This window comes from Myotis lucifugus, unplaced genomic scaffold, assembly GCF_000147115.1.
Source record: "Myotis lucifugus unplaced genomic scaffold, Myoluc2.0 scaffold_63, whole genome shotgun sequence".
In the NCBI taxonomy this organism is placed as follows: domain Eukaryota; kingdom Metazoa; phylum Chordata; class Mammalia; order Chiroptera; family Vespertilionidae; genus Myotis; species Myotis lucifugus.
This window is the reverse complement of record NW_005871111.1, coordinates 5,885,717-5,902,533: the sequence shown is the minus strand read 5'-3', so window position 1 is coordinate 5,902,533 and position 16,817 is coordinate 5,885,717. Positions and strand designations below refer to the sequence as shown.

At 41.6% G+C, this 16,817-nt stretch overlaps 1 pseudogene; it reads right to left on the bottom strand.

Moving 5' to 3' along the window:
- Positions 1-9,207: 9,207 nt before the first annotated feature.
- LOC102426703 lies at positions 9,208-9,542 on the bottom strand (annotated as a pseudogene).
- Between the last annotated feature and the right edge of the window lie 7,275 nt (positions 9,543-16,817).

The following is a 16,817-nucleotide window of genomic DNA, read 5'->3' as shown; positions in this document are numbered from 1 at the left end:
TAAATTGAAAAAAAAAATTTTTTTAATCCTCACTGAGCCAGTCTGGCCAGGCAGAGACAGAGACGGGGAAGTTTAAACTCATCCAGTATTTTTGTAGAGTGAGCAGACAGTCCAAATGCAACAAGTGAGTAAGCAGGGAAGCAGGGGGTGGGGGTGGGGGTGGGGGGGGCGGTTTGCAAGGAAGTGGAGGTAACTCAGCTCTGCCTCCAGGAAGGAATCCTTCTGTGCTGCCCACATCCACCCTCTGACCCCAGGGTTGGAAATTGCTCTCTCGGCTCCCACCCACCCTTTGCATTTGCGCACCCTGCTCCTGTATGGAAAGCGCCGGTTCCCCTCACTAGGCCACACGCTCTGTAAGGAGGGGGTGGGGTATGTATGCCTGCATCCCAGCCCCGTGCAGGGGGCCTGGCACAAAATCACTGTCTGTTGTGTGAATGAAAAGCATTCTCTTCCACTTTGGAGACTCTGGGGTAGGGGACCTGGGGCGGAGAAGGAGCATCCCTCCTTTTGTAATTTTTTTTTTAATTTGTGGTGAAATATACATAATAACCATTTTACCTGTTTTTAAGTGTATAGCTCTGTGGCATAAAGTACATTCACATTGTTGTGCATCTATCACCACCATCCGCCTCCAGAACTCTTTTCATCTTGCAAAACTAAAACTCAATACTCATGAAACAACTCCCCGTTACCCGCTCCGCCCTGTCCCTGGCAACCCCCATTCTATTTTCTGTCTCTATGAGTTTGACTACCCTAAGGGCCTCCCATAAGCAGAATCATATAGTATTTGTCTTTTTGTGACTGACTTATTTCACTTAGAATAATGTCCTCAAGGTCCACCGACGTTGTAGCATGTGCTAGAATTCCCTTCCTTTTTAAGGCCGAGTAATATTCCATTGCATGTATATGTCACATTTTGTTTATTCATCTGTAGATAGACGCTCTGAGTGTGCTCAGACACTTGGGTTGCTTCCACCTTTTGACTATTGTGAATAATCTGCTTCGAACATGGGTGTATGAATATCTCTTCACAATTCTATTTTCAATTATTTGGGATACATCTATGCTTTTTTAAGGTGCTTCGGGTGATTTGACGCACAGCTAGGGTTGAAAACCTTCTTTCATACAAAAGAGAAGAAGAGAGTTGAAGGGAATGATGAGGAATGCAGGAGTTGGGGGAATGAATGACAGTGCATGGGGCAGGAGACAGGAGCGGGCGAGATGCCGAGAAGAGTCTATTATGGCCAGAAACCAAGGAGATGTGACAAGGAGAAAAGTCACAGGATTCTGAAAAAGAGAGGATGTCAGATGACCTAATTTCTTAAGTAAAGGTGATGTCACTGCTGACCGGTGCAGGAACTGGGGTGAAAGTGAGGTTGCAATTGAGGAAAGAGAGGGTTGATTCATAGTAGTGGCAAGAGGAATGCAATTGGGAGATGATGGGAAGATAAATGATCAAAGGACAGAGACAAAGAAAGGACCCAGTGGAATATGTGTGAGGAGTGGGGGTCAGAGCGGAAGAATTCCTTTTTATTAAAATCAAACTCACAGGAGGGCAGAGAGTGAAGAAAGTTTGTGGCAAGTGTGCTGAGAAATGGCTAAGAAATCACGAGAAGGCTAGCAGGATGTTTGCGAGGTCAGGTCACTCGGTGGGCTTCGGGGCTCCAGGGCCAGGTGGAGAAAATGGATCATGGAAATGATCCAGGTTTGGAAATGGGCCAGAGGATGTGGCAGAAGGTCAAGGGAGGGGAGGGAGGCTAGATGCCGGAGTGCTGAGCATTGCATACCTAAACAAACCCACGGCCTCGCAGAGCTCTCCCGGTTCAAATAAGGAGCGTTGCTGTCGAGGACTTAGACCCTATTATCTTATCCCGTCCAATCAATCGCAATGTTCCTCTGCGCCTGCCCTTGCCCAGAGCCCTCTCTGTCTCTAGACTGTCTTCCTCGCCAGGGAAAACTGACCTTCTAGATCAAGGTCATCCTGGCTGCATTCAGGAACCAGAATTCTCCCTGGGTGCCTGCCTCATTGCTCAGTGGCTGCAGTCTGCAACCCAGCCCACGGCCATCAGTAGCAGATGGCTAAGACCTCAGGGACCCCCTCAGTGAGTCAAGGCAGTGACTTTGCACTTCTAGAAAGCCTTGCCCTTTCTGCTCTGCAATGGCAGCTGTGGGCTGCAGTGACAAAGTCCCCAGTGATCTCATTTTGAGCTCATCTTTGTAAATAGAAAAGAATCAGAAGTTTTCTAAGCAATTGTCCTGGAAAATCCATCCCCAGCCTCCTCCCTTCCTCCTTGATGACCCACTCTGTCTTTTTGATCTGGAACTTTCTTTATCTGGTATCTGATAGCAAATATGAAGCTCTGCTCCGACTTCCCGTGATGCCCCATTTACCGGGAGCCTTTGTTGGCATTGCCCCACCTCTCTTCCCTGCTCTGCGGGTCTCAGCCCCCTCCCTGTGTAATTGCTCAGGCGGCCTCCTGCCTGCTCTGAGAAATCTGTCAGCTGCTGCCTGCTGCTTGTTGTCTGTTATCTTTTACTTGCTCCACTGGGTTTTTGGCTGCCCTGTGGACATTGCTGCTGTTCTAGGACTAGATATAGATCTGTTTGTTTTTCGAAGTAGCTTCTTACACTAGCATTTTGCTGTCCGTGTTTTATTGCTTTTCTCTCTGAGTTTTTCCTCCTTGTCTACTTCCAGTTGAGAACAGGAGTTATCAAAAGCGCCCCAGAAGGCAGGCAGCCTCAGGGAACCACTATCTTAGCAGAGTCCTTGCAAGTGTTCAAAGTGACAGTGTCCTTCAATTGCAAATGTGCAGGCCTGGCAACTGGCCAGCTGACTCTGGGACAACCCAATCCTGAGAAGATACGGAGAAAAGGAACTCCGTTTAACAGATAAAATAGCCAGACAAAGTTAACTATAAAATCTGTGGGGCGGGGAAAAGAAAAAAATGTAACAGGAGGTGTCCTCCTGTTCTTTGTTCTGCATGTGGTTTCTGACAATGGGGAGTGAGGCCACTCCAGGGCTCTTCTTAGAAATTGCCCGTGACCATCCTTGCTCCATTTCTTAGCCCACTTCCACTTCATTCCAGCTCAGCAGAGCTGCTGACCTTTGACCCGTCTGTTTGCTTCTAGAAACTGCTGTTGGCCCTTGATTTTTCTGTGTTTGCACTGTCAGCACTCCCTGGGGACTAAGCTGTTTCGATTCTTGGCTGCACCAGGTACAACACCCCACAACTAGTTTTGGTCCCATTTTGAGCTCACTCTAGGTGCTACCCTCAGGCTCTCCCTCTCTGCCCAGCCTTCAGAAGCTGTAGGGTTTGGGAGGTGGGGGTGGGCGGACCATGGTGCAACACAGTTTACAGGGAGTATTGGAAAGATGCTAGTCCTTGGGTGGCAGAAATGAGAGAAGAGAGAATATAAAAGAAAGAAGTGGAAAGAGGTTTAGAATAAGTTCTTTGCACCTGGCTGGCATTGCTCAGTGGTTGAGCATGGACCTATGAACCAGGAGGTCACAGTTCGTGCAGGAGGTAACTGATTGATGATTCTCTCTCATCATTGATGTTTCTATCCCTCTCTCCCTCTCCCTTCCTCTCTGAAGCAAATAAAAATATGTTTTAAAAAATGTTTTTAAATAAAGGTGAAAAAATTAGAGTATCAGTCAAGCAGTTAAGAAAATCATGGGGGAGGAGTGGGGAGAATATCATGAATCCAAAATTTGTAAAAGTTCTAAGAAATGGAAACAAATATTAAAGTTGAACTTGAGAATCTGTGTAAGAATCAGATCCGTGGTAAAACGTAATAATAATAATCCAGACCCATTCACAATTGGCTTAAAGGTAAATACCCCTTCATGATCAAAAGAGTGAGGCTGTCTGACCTCACTCTTTCTTTTTTTGAAATAATTTTTATTTTATTTTTTCGATCACCATTTATCCCCTCTATGCCTTCTTCCACGTCCCCCCACTCCTGCCCCCGACCATCGCTACACTGTTGTTCATGTCCATGAGTTCTCTCTCTCTCTTTTTTCCCTCAATCCCTCCACACCTGGCCTTACTCTTCATTCTTTCACAGACCTATTTTACAGATATTTTTGAACACCAGCCAAATACCTGCCTCGTTCTCGATGCTGTGGGAACTATAAAGAAGTAGAACACTTCATGCATGCCCTCAAGATAGCCAGATGCATGAAAGTTAAGTTAGGAGAAAGAAACAAAGGGTACTGCAAGAGAACTTGACTAAGTATTGATTAAAAAGGTACCATGTGTCTTCATGAGGAAGTACCCTGGGGACTGGAGGGGATCGAGAGGGTCCATGGAGAAGGTGAGCCTGGAAGGGACCTGATGCATAGGTAAGACTGAAAGGGAAACGAGGAATCCTCGTGCTTAGTGAAGGTTTCCTGAGTTCTCGTTGTACATGACAAACTGTAGAAGAACTGTCTCAAGTTAAAATCAACACAGGATACCTTTGCTGGCTTCCAAAACTTTGGCAAACATCTGGTTGCTGGCTGTTGGGCTAAGTGCTCAGGTGTCCCGAGTTTCAGATGTTTTATCACGTTACACCTCAGGAAGGCGTGTTCTGTGACCTGGAGAACAAAGATAGAGGTTCCCGATGCATTCAGCACCAATAATAGAATGCTTGCTTAACAGCAGGCTAATCAATAAAGATGTTTAATTATCTTGCTAAACAAGAAGCCCACGGTTGCTATAGCTGCCCACATATATCATGAATCGCTGCCCAAGCTATTTCTTTCACTGCCACCTTCAATGGAAGGGTTTCACATGCCTTTAGGCTTACCCCCCCCCCCATCGGCACAAGAATGGCAGCTGCAGCTCCACAGAACTGGACCTAAGCCTGCAGAAAGGGGCAGGGCCCACCAGCGTCCTCCTCCCGTGGCTGTCTTTCCACCCAAGAGGAAAGTCTTTAACGGGGTTCTCCAGCAGATTTCCCCTAAAACCTCACGAGCCAGAACTGAATCAGATGCTTATGTCTAGCCAATTACTGGCAAAGCCACTTATGATTCATCCCCTTGGACTGGGGTAGACGCCCAGCTTTCATGAGATCAAGGGATCTCTACTCACCTTCTGAATAAAACCAGAGTTCTCTTTGGCAGAGAAGACAGCGGGCATGATGGGTGAACACACAGTGAACAAAGTCTGCCACCTTCACCAGAGCTAAGTCCCTGCCAGCGCGGCTCCTTTAAAGGCCGCCGCCTGCACCTTCCTGAGCTACAGCAGCCCCTGACCCTGGCCTTCAGTTACAACTCACTTTCCCACTTCTTAAAACGTATTGTTCCTGCATCATGGATCTGATTTATGCAGGAGAGGTAGTTGAAAACTCCAATCAGCCAGCCCTTATTCAGAGAAAACGCCTTGGCCATACCTCATAAAATTGGTGAATGAATGTGCTTTTGTATGTTTTTAAGTTTAAAAACTGTTAAAGTTAGGAGTCATTTTTACAACTCCCCTCCTTAACTAAACTGGCTAAAAATGAACCAGCTAATCTCTAGATAACTGCTTTTAGATAACAGGGCTCCTTATAAACTTTAGGGTTTTTCTGTTTGTTTGTGTTTAGGTTATTTTGCCCTAAATTCCCTACTGCAGCAATTTTCAACCTTTTTTATCTCATGGCACACCAAAAAAATATAGTTTTTGCCGATCTGACAAAACAAATAGGTATCATTTTTATTTCTTCACACTGTAAGGCTATTGTTGTGTTAGCCGTTGCCTTTTTTTTTTTTTTTTTTTTACTTTGACAATATAAGGGAAAAGAGGTCAGTGCTCCTGACTAAATAGTCAGGTACTTCATGTTTTAAAAATTCTTGTGGCCCATTGCGTGAAAACCGCTGTCCTACTGGATTGAAATCTAGTGGACAGAGCTCATGTCTTAAACAAGTCTGTGCCCGGAACGCTAGAACTGTGCATTCCATATAGTAGTTACTGGTCACACATAAGGCTACTGAGCACTTGAAATGTGGCTAATGAGACTGAGGAACTGAATTGATTGTATTAAGTTTTAATTAACTGAAAATTTTAAATCTGATTCAGTTATTGGAAAACTTTCAAGTATTCTTGAAACAACTCGGGTACGGCAATCTACTTTCCCACTATAGATTTTATTGTGGGGAGGCACGGGACTTGGTTGGAAGGTCTGTAAGGAGGAATCTCTGAAAGGTTGGAGGCCTCTGGGGGACCTTGCCGAAGGTGGCAGCCCCTGCTTGACTTTCCCAAACAAGTCTGCTCCCCCCGCCCCCAGGTGTTTGACTAGAATCTTTATGTTTAGACTTCAAAATGTCTTTGTTTGAAAGAAACTACAGATGCAGGTGTTTTCTCAAGAATGCTTACCCTGTTGATAGTATCTAATAGTTAAATTTTAGTTCAAGCTGTAGCTGTTGTGACAATAAAAGCCTAAGGAGGCAGGAGAACAGGGCTTTTTGCTCCTAAAGCAAAACAGCCCCTTAGCCTCTTTTTCACAGAAATGTGCCTGTCAGAGTAATCTATCCATCTGTTGCTCAGGGTCTGCAGGTCAGGCCAGGCATTTTATGAAATCTAGATATAGACTGACTGCTTCTGATGAAATCTCAGCATCTGAGTTTAGATGTGCCGTAAGTGTAAAAGATTGGATTTTGAAGCCTTAGCATGGAAAAAGAGTGTAAACAAAAAAATCTCAAGTAAGTTTTTATATTGCTCACATTATGCAAAGATAATATTTGGAACATATTGGGTTAAATGAAATATATTAAAATTAATCTCACTTGTTTCTTTTTACTCTTTCAAAGTCACTGCTAGAAAATCTTAAGTTACCCACGTGGCTTGCATTGTGTTTCTCTTAGACAGTGCTGAACTGGTAAACAGTGAGCGCTCAATTGTTCACTGACTGAATGAATGCATGAGCTCAGTGACTTGACCAAGGTCACTTAGAAAAGCCGAGTCTCGGGTGCCTTCGATCCCCACTCCCTCTTTCTTTCCATCATGCCTTGAAGTCTCCTCTAGGCCACACTATGCTTCCTGGTCACGTTCTCATGTCCACCTGCAGGACAGAGACCTTCCCCATGGAGGGGAGGGAAGAGCCTGTGTTGAGGTTCTATAAAGGCAGAGGCTTAGAGAAAACGGAGCCCTTTCTGGAGGCGAGGAGGAAATGATTTAGGATGCCAAATCTCAGAGGGCATTTGTGTTTCATATTTTACCGTTTCTGGGTGTCTTTCCTGAGCTCTCCAGTCATTTCATTGTACGTTCTCATTCTGAAAGTTCTTTCAGTAAAAGGGTGGTTTTTACACTTCTGGGCAGATTTCTTGCTATTCCCAGGGCTCTGGTGACACAAAACAGACAGGAGTAACGTAGGCTGTGCGCACACTGGAGGAAAGGCGAGAAACGGGCCACCCACACTGCTTGCTGCTCGCCGGAGAGGCTTGGCACTCTGGTGGCTCAGAGAGCAATGCCTTTGTTAGACCCTGACCCAGAAGGCTTGCTGGAACTGCACTGAGACCATTCCCCAGACTGTAATCATTACAGAGCCGAGCCTCTCCCGGAAAACACGCACAAAACCATCTGTGCCTGCGAATCACACGCTCAAGTGAAAGCACAGCCATTCCATATTTGCCATTTTACGTCCTCCTGTTCACACGGAAAGTGTCTTCATTTATGCAGGATTTCATTCAATAGACATTCATTCAACAAATATTTATTGAATACCGTATTGCTGTGTGCCAAGCCATGGGAGTGCCTGAGATAACACATACTGACTTACTGGTCTGAACCAAACATAAATTACTTCTGTAGCTGAACTACAAGTACAATATGTCTAAATGTATCTGAACTATCAGAGGCGAAGAGCGGCACAGATAATAACTTTTAAGAGTATAAGCCAAAGCTGCATCTTTGCATAAATAGTATACTCGCCATCCTGGTTCAAAACTAGGGTTTCTCTGAACCAATTGTTTCATCTCTGCCAGTGGTATTAAAAATTTTGGTGTAACTCCAGGAATCGATTTTAAGGAAATAATCAGATAAATGGTCAAAGCATTGCACATATGGGTGGTCACTGCAGTGTTAGGGAGCAAAACCATGGAAACCCTCTAAATGTTGAATAAGAGAGGTTTGATAAAATTGGGGCCAGTCTATATGATGGCAAATCATTACAAATCAAGTTCTAAAAAATATATAGTGATGTGAGGAAATGTTTTGCTTATATATTAAGATTTAAAACTTGGGCTATTAAAACATACATGGTATATGTTGTCAATTTGGGGGAATATCGACATATGCAGAGAAAATAAGACTAGACGGCTATATAATCAATTAACAATGTACCTCTGGGGGTGAAATTATGCATGCTTTTCAAGTTTTTCTTCTTTACACTGTATATTTTGAAATGTTCTGCATAATTGTTTACTATTTTTGTAAGAAGAAAAGAATAATTTTTCTTTTGTAATTGTGATTTTATTGATTGTTTTGAGGATAAGTACACAGACATTCAAGTTCTACACAATTCTTAACGTACAAACCAAAAACCTAAAGAGTCGTGTAGTTGTGATTCCTTTCTAAACAGTTATTCCGGTGACTTTCCAGCTTAAAATCTGAAGGCTAATTTTCTTTCATAGAGTATCAAGTAACAATATCTTCAAATGTTGATACACTGTTATATCAAGGTCCCACTAATTCACAATTTAATATCATATGCACTACATAATCTCATTTTCAATTTTTCACGGCACATTAACAAAGTTACTAGGAAAACTGGACTACCACACCAAAGATGTTACAGAGTGCACAAAATTCTAACAGGGAAAGCCAAGATCAAGAGAACAATTCTACCAAAAATATGAGACTGGAAGTAACCGAAAATGTTCAGGACATATTAAATGCATGACTAACTCCAAATGGCCATTTAATATGCTTTGTATTATAGGATATAAATACTACCCCCATCTATGGAATGTTAAGCTGCCACCAAAGACAAAGTCTCCCATATTCAATATGTCATTATTTTCTGGTTGTACCAAAAAATAAACAACCAGCAAATGATTTTACCTCTCTCTCTCTCTTTTTTAAGCATTTGCATTTAAAAAATAGGGTGGGGTACAATCCTACCCCTCTTAACAGTGTTTATAGAGCTATTAAAAACCTTGCATTTACAAAACAGTTGATAAAAAATATCCCTTAGGATTGTACAAGAAGGAAGACAGGATCCCCTGACAGGACGTGGTATGTGATATTAATCAGACTTGGCTTCTTGCTCTCCTGCTTCATCTGAGTCTGGACTCACCTTGTTTTTAGTTTCTCCATTTTCTGCAGGTAGATAGATCCTTGTTAGTTTCCTGGTTAGCCACTTCCAGCTGTTTTCCCTTTGCTTCCCCGCACCCCCTTTTCTTTTCTTTCTTTTTTTTTTTTTTTGCACTTCTTCTGTCTGCAGATTTATCCTTTCCTGCTGCCTTTTTTTGGCTTCGTTTCCACTTTTGCAGGAGCAGGTTTAGCTGACAACCTTGCAGATTTCCTCTTAGGCTCCTCCTTCAACACCCCCTTGGCGGAGCTAGCCTTCCTCTTGGGCATTCTGAGCTGCTGGGGCCCGCGATGCAGGCAGTGGGAAAACCCAATAATAAAAATTTAAAAGAGATCTGGTGCAGTGACATTGCTCTCCTCTATGGAATTATAAATATTTTTTGTAACCAGTCACCCCCTAACATCTCTTCATTTCTTTAAATACTCACTCTGGATCTTCACACCTAACTTTATTTAAAACTTTTAAACCAATTTGTAACATTGTGACAAATGATGTTTATGGCACATTGCAATTAAATCCATAAACTTACTTCCTGATATCACATGAGGTAATACTACTTACCTCCCCAGGCTACTGGGAAGACTGCATGATACAAAGAATGCCGGTGCTTGGCCCATAATGATTCCCTCCCCCTCTACCTAGATTTATTCCCCTCACCACTCTGCTTTGCATATTGGTTAATTTTTTTATAAGTAATTCATTTCTTTTTTTATTGTGGTAATATATGTATAGCATAAAATAACCACTTTAACCATTTTTAAGTGTACAGTTCTTGGTATTTAGTGCATTCGCATTGTTGGGCAACAATCACCATCATTTATCTCCAGGACTTTTTATATTCCCAAGCTGTAACTCTGCACCCCTTAAACACAAACTCCACATTCCTTTCTCTTCCTAGTCCCTGGAAATCCCCATTCTACTTTCTGTCTGAATGAATTTGATTACTCTAGGTACCTCATATAAGCATAATCAGACAATATTTGTCCTTCTGTAACCGGCTTATTTCACTTCACATGTCTTCAAAGTCTGTCCATGTAGTAGCATGTGTCAGAATTTCCTTCCTTTTTAAGTCTAATATTCCATTGTATGTGCCTAACATATTTCATTTATCTGTTAATGGACACGGGTTACTTCTACCTTTTGACTATAGTGAATAATACTGCTATGAGCATGGGTGTACAAATATCTGCTTGAGCAATTATTTTCCTTGAAGTAGAGATGGCTGGATCATATGGTAGTTTTATTTTTAACTTTGCAAGGATCTTCCAAACTGTTTTTTGTTCGTAGCTGCACCAGTTTGCATTTTACGGTGTTGTTTTTTACTCACTTGTTTTCTCCTTCATTAAGTTATCCTCTTGAGATCCAGTGCATCCACTTCTGAATTCCTCAGAGCAACTAGAAAATTGCCTCAATAAACACTTGATGAACACAGGTTTCCTTTTCCCTAGCGTTTAGAAGCTCATTTCCACTCATGGTGTGTTCCTTCTTCTCTTCCCCGCTCTTCCCTTAACTCTCATAGACTGTGGTTTCACGGACCTCTGCTAGTCATTTCCTTATCTTTAATCATTTCTAACCTTTGGTCAGGCAACTCCTTTCCGTGCCATGCAGCTGTCAAGAGCATGGCACTGGAGTCAGAAAGACTGGCCTCAAGCCCTGGCTCTGCCACTTACAAGTTATATGACCCCGGACAAGATTCTAACCTCTTCTTTCAGATGTTATTGCTGCATAACAGGACACTTCAAAACTTAGTTGCTTGCCCTGGCCGGCTTGGCTCAGTGGATGGGGGTGGGGGGGCGGGCAGGTTCGATTCCGGTCAGGGCCATATGCCTGGGTTGCGGGCTCAATCCCCAGTGTGGGGGCATGCGGGAAGCAGGCCAGTGGTTGGCAAACTGCAGCTCTGCAAACCGCGGCTCACAAGCTACATGCAGCTCTTTGGCCCCTTGAGTGTGGCTCTTCCACAAAATGCTGGCTCTTCCACAAAATACCGACTTCTGCACATGGGCCACGAAGTTTCAATCGCACTGTACGTGCACGCCCACACGTGGTATTTTGTGGAAGAACCACACTCAAGGGGCCAAAGAGACACATGTGGCTCGCGAGCCGCCAATGATTCTCTCTCATCATTAATGAGACTATCTCTCCCTCTCCCTTCCTCTCTGAAATCAATAAAAATATATATATTTTTTAAACTTAGTTGCTTAAAAACAATAATCATTTTATTACTCCTTACTATTCTGTGGGACTACTGGGTCAATTCTTTCCCCCACATGGTATCTTCTGGGATCACTCACAGGGCTGCACTCATCAGCGAGCGTGGCTAGGGTTCACATGACTATGAGGGCATCAGTCCCCATGTCTGGTACCTCAGTAGGGTAGCTAGCACCCACCGGGGGACAACTAGGTCTTTCCCTCTTTCTTCTTAGTCTTTCATAAAAACTGGGCCCCTTTTTCTGTGAAGACTCCGTCCTCTCACAACAGGTTATTGAGATATTTCCAGAACCCACCTGACACCATTCATAGTTATTACAATATTATTGATTATATTCTGTATGCAGTACCTTACATCCTTGTGACTATTTTGTAACTACCCATTTGTACTTCTGAGTCCTTCGCCTTTCTCAGCTAGCACCCACACCCCTCCCATCTGACCACCTCAGTTTTTTTCTCCATGTCTATGATTCTTTCTGTTTTGTTCATTTGCATTTTTCTTTAGATTCCACATATAAGTGAAATCATATGGTATTTGTCTTTCTCTGACTGTCTTATTTCACTTAGCATAATACCCTCTTAGGTTCATCCGTGTTGTTGTAAATGGTAAGATTTCATTCTTTTTTTTTTTTAAATATATTTTATTGATTTTTTACAGAGAGAAAGGGAGAGAGATAGAGAGTCAGAAACATCGATGAGAGAGAAACATCGATCGGCCGCCTCCTGCACATCCCCTACTGGGGAAGTGCCCGCAACCATATGGTATTTGTCGTTCTCTGACTGTCTTATTTCACTTAGCATAATACCCTCTTAGGTTCATCCGTTTGTTGTAAATGGTAAGATTTCATTCTTTTTTATGGCCATGTAACATTCCATTGTATATATGTACCACCATGTTTTTATACACTTGTCTATTGATGGACACTTGGGTTGCTTCCATATCTTGGCTATAGTAAACAACACTGCAATAAATATAGGAGTGCATATATCTTTTTGAACTAGTTTTCTTTCAGAAGTGGAATTGCTGGGTCATAAGGTAGTTCTATTTTTAATTTTTTTAGGAACCTTCATCCTGTGTTCTATAGTGGCTGCACCAATTTGCAACCTCACCAAAAGTGCCTGAGGGCCCATTTGCTCCACATCCTCACTGACACTCATTTGTTGATTTACTGATAATAGCCATCCTGACTGGTGTGTGGTGGTATTTCATTGTGCTTTTAATTTGCATTTCTCTCATGATTAGTGACAATGAACATCTTTTCAGATGCCCATTGGCTATCTGTGTATCCTCTTTGGAGAAGTATCTGTTCAGGTCCTCTGTCTTTTAATTAATTGTTTGGGAGGAATTGGTGTTGAGTAGTATCAGTTCTTTATAAATTTGTGGATATTAACACCTCATCAGGGATATCATTGGCAAATATCTTCCACATTCAATAGGTTGTCGTTTCTTTTTATTGATGGTCTCCTTTGCTGTGAAAAACTTGTTTCTCTTGCCCAAGGAGCTATATCAGAAAAAAAATATTACTAAGAGAAACTTCAGACAGTTTACTGTCTATCTTTTCATCTAGGAGTTTTATGGTTTCGGGTCTTACATTTGGTTCTAATCCATTTTGAGTTTATCTTATATATGGTATAAAAGGTGATCTAGTATTTATTTGTTGTTTTTTGTTTGTTTGTTTTTTATGTATCTGCCCAATTTTCTCAACACTATTTATTGAGTAGACTGTCTTTACCCCATTGTTTTTGCTTTCTTTGTCACAAATTAATTGATCATATAGGCATGGGTTTATTCCTGGGCTCTCTATTCTGTACTATTGATCACTGTGTCTTCTTTTTGTGAGTACCTTGCTGTTTTGAATGTTATAGCTCTGTAGTATAGTTTGATATCAGGTAGCATGTTACCTCTAACTTTGTTCTTCTTTCTCAAGATTGCTATGGCTATTTGGGATCTTTTGTGAGTCTATATAAATTTTAGGGCTATTTGTTCTAGATATGTGAGAAATGCCATTAGTATTTTGGTAGGGATTGCATTACATCCATAGATTGCTTTGGGTAGTAGGGACATTTTAATGGTTTTAATTCTTCCTATTTGTGAACATGGTATATGCTTTCACTTATTTCCATCTTTTTCAATTTCTTTCTTCAATGTCTTATAATTTTTTTAGTACAGGTCTTTTCCCTTCTAGGTAAATTTATTCCTAGGTATTTTTTTATGTAATTCTAAACTGGAATGTTTTCTGAATTTTCTTTCTGATAGTCTATTATTGGTATATAAAAATGCAACTGATTTCTAAATATTAATTTTGTATCCTGCTACTTTTCTGAACTAATTTATCAGTTCTAGTCACTTTTTGGTGGAATATTTAGGGTTCCCTATATATAGTATTATGTCATCTTCAAATAGTAACAGTTTTACTTTTTCCTTTCCAATTTAGATGCCTTTTATTTCTTTTTCTTGTCTGATTGCTATGGCTAGAATTCCAATATGATATAGAATAAAAGTGGTGAAAGTGGATAATCCTGTCTTATTCTTGATCTTAAAGAAAACACTTTTAGCTTTTCCCCATTAAGTATGATGTTAGCTGTGGGTTTGTCATATATGGCCTTTATTATTCTGAGTATGCTCCCTCTATTCCCACTTTGCTGAGAGTTTTTATCATAAATGGATGCTGGATTTGTCAAAAGCTTTTTCTGCATTTATTGATATGATCATATGATTTTTATTCTTCATTTGGACTATATGGTGTATCATATTAATTTGCAGATATTGGACCAACCTTACATTCCAGGAATAAATCCTACTTGTTCATAGTGAATGACCTTTTTAATGTGTTGATGAATTTGGTTTGCTTGTATTTTGTTGAGGATTTTTGCAACTACCTTTATCAGGGACATTGGCCTATAATATTCTTTTTTGTAGTGTCTTTGTCTGGTTTTGAAATCAGGATAATGCTGGCCTGGAAAAATGAGCTTGGGAGTTTTCCCTCCTCTTGAATTTCTTGGAATAGTTTGAGAAGGATAGGTGTTCATTCTTCTTTGAATATTTGGTAAAATTCACCTGTGAAGCCATTTGGTTCAAGACTTTTGTTTGTTGGGAGTTTTTTGATCACTGATTAGATTCATTGGTAGTAATAAGTCTGTTCGAGTTTTCTGTTTCTTCTTGATTCAGTCTTAGAAAATTGTATGTTTCTAGGAATGTATCCTTTTCTTCCAGATTGTCCAATTTGTTGGCTTGTAATTATTTATAGTATTGTCTTACAAACCTTTGCATTTGTGTGTATCAGCTGTCACTTCTCTTTTGTTTCTGATTTTATTTATTTGGGTCCTCTCATAGACAGACTTTTTACATGGTAATTGGCTTCCATATTTTGGAGAACAAAAATGGAAATTGATAGTCATCTTAGGACATAGGCCAGAAGGAGCTCAGCAGCTCTTCCAATCTACTCTATTGTTGAAAGCAGCCACAGGGCAGTTGAGACTTAACAGGAGTGGAAATAGACTTAACACTTGGTGGGAGGAAGGGCCTGTGCACTCTGGAGTGGGAAGAATTGGTGGCCATCTTTGCAGGCAACCCATCATCTCTAAGCCTCTGTTTCCTCATTTGTAAAATGGGAGTAATAACAGTGGCTATCTTTATAATATTGGAGTGAAGATTCAATGTGATAATGCATGAAAGATGTGCATTAATTAATTATGATTGCAATCATTATTATTATTATTATTGCTATTTTATTCCAATCAGGGTGGAAGTTGTTCAAGTTCCTTCTAAAATTCACTTCTCTTCTCTTTCTTTATTTCATAAAATCAATAACATGCTAATCATCACCCAAGGAGTACTGGAATCAACACAAAAATCCTTACTCTCCCTGGCACAAGCCAGGGCAGGCCTCCCCGGGGAATCCTCAGGGCTTTCCAGTCTACATGCCTGCTTTCCGCTTCCCTCTTGAGGTGTGGCTCTTGGAGTGAAAGGTCACCACTGTCTCTGGAGTTCACCTTCAAAATGCCAAGAGCTTTCTGATATATGTTTTTTGTGAAATCAGGATTGTGCTTCTGGAAAATTTTAATGCCTTCTCTCTTTGACATTTCATTACATACTTTCATGAAAGAAAAATAAAAAGCATAGGATAGCACACAATGCACTGTTTCTTAACTCTGTTATTCAAAGACAATGTCGTTGCTGTGCTGTTCTGGCCTTCCTCACCAAATCGTATTCATTGGTGAGTTGGAGAAAAGGTCTGCTCAAGAGTCAATCTGATTTAAAGAGTAGTTTAATCTGATCATTTAAGCAGTTCCTTTTAGAGGGCATCATGTCTCGGATTAAATGATGTCTCTTAGACAGTCTTTCCTCCTCCTGGTTTCCTCACTAAGATGGTCTCTGGATGTCAAGGGTGTGTGTGTGTTGAGGGGCGGGGGTGCTATGGCTATCGATGCTTCCTGGACTAATGGAAGAGCTAGAGTCCTTGGGGCCATGTCCTATCACTCCTTTGATCTCCACAGTAGTGCCCTACTCCACCTGCTTGCTGCTTGTCCTACAGACATTGGCAGCTGACATCTGAGGCTGATAACTAGTCATTTTATCACTCTGGTGGTAGCACTCCTGGTGGTGCTGCTGGTCTGATTCCCTGTCAGCTGAGTTCCTGTGGGTGCTGTGGCCACTCTGAGGCCTGGCCATGATTCCCAGGCTATCTAACTCAGGCAATCAGCTCTGCAGCCCTCTCTCTGGAACTTCACCTGAATACAGCAACCTCTCTGGCATTCTGCACGGCTCAGTCCTCAGCCCCTTCTGGATCCTGCCTCGCTCTGGTCGACCACACTGCCAGCACCATCACATCATCCTTTAGAAGTTTGCTCTCACAAATAAAGCCTGTGGGGTGGGGGGATGCTTTCCAGGAACAGATACACAGGAATGGAATTGTGGGATTATAGGTTATATTTTAAGATGGTCCCTTATTTACCTCCAAAGTCACTATTACCAATTTATACTTTATTGTTGCACACCCAGGTTAATTCTAAAGATTATCAAACTTTATCAAGTTGGCCAATCTGATGGTTGTGAAACAGATATTTTAGTATTGCTAAGCATTTTTCTTGCTTATTGACCATATCTATTCTGTGAATTTCCTGTTCATATCTTTGACTTATTTTTCATCAATTTTTTTTCTTTTGGATTTATATATCTAAATGTCTAGTCAGTTTGGGCTGCCATAACAAAATACCTTCTACTGGGTGGTTTACACAAGAGAAATTTATTTTCTCCCAGTTCGGGAGTCAGGAAAGACCAAGATCAAGGTGCCCACCAGAGGGGTGTCTGGTGAGAGCTCTTCCCTGGAGTTGCA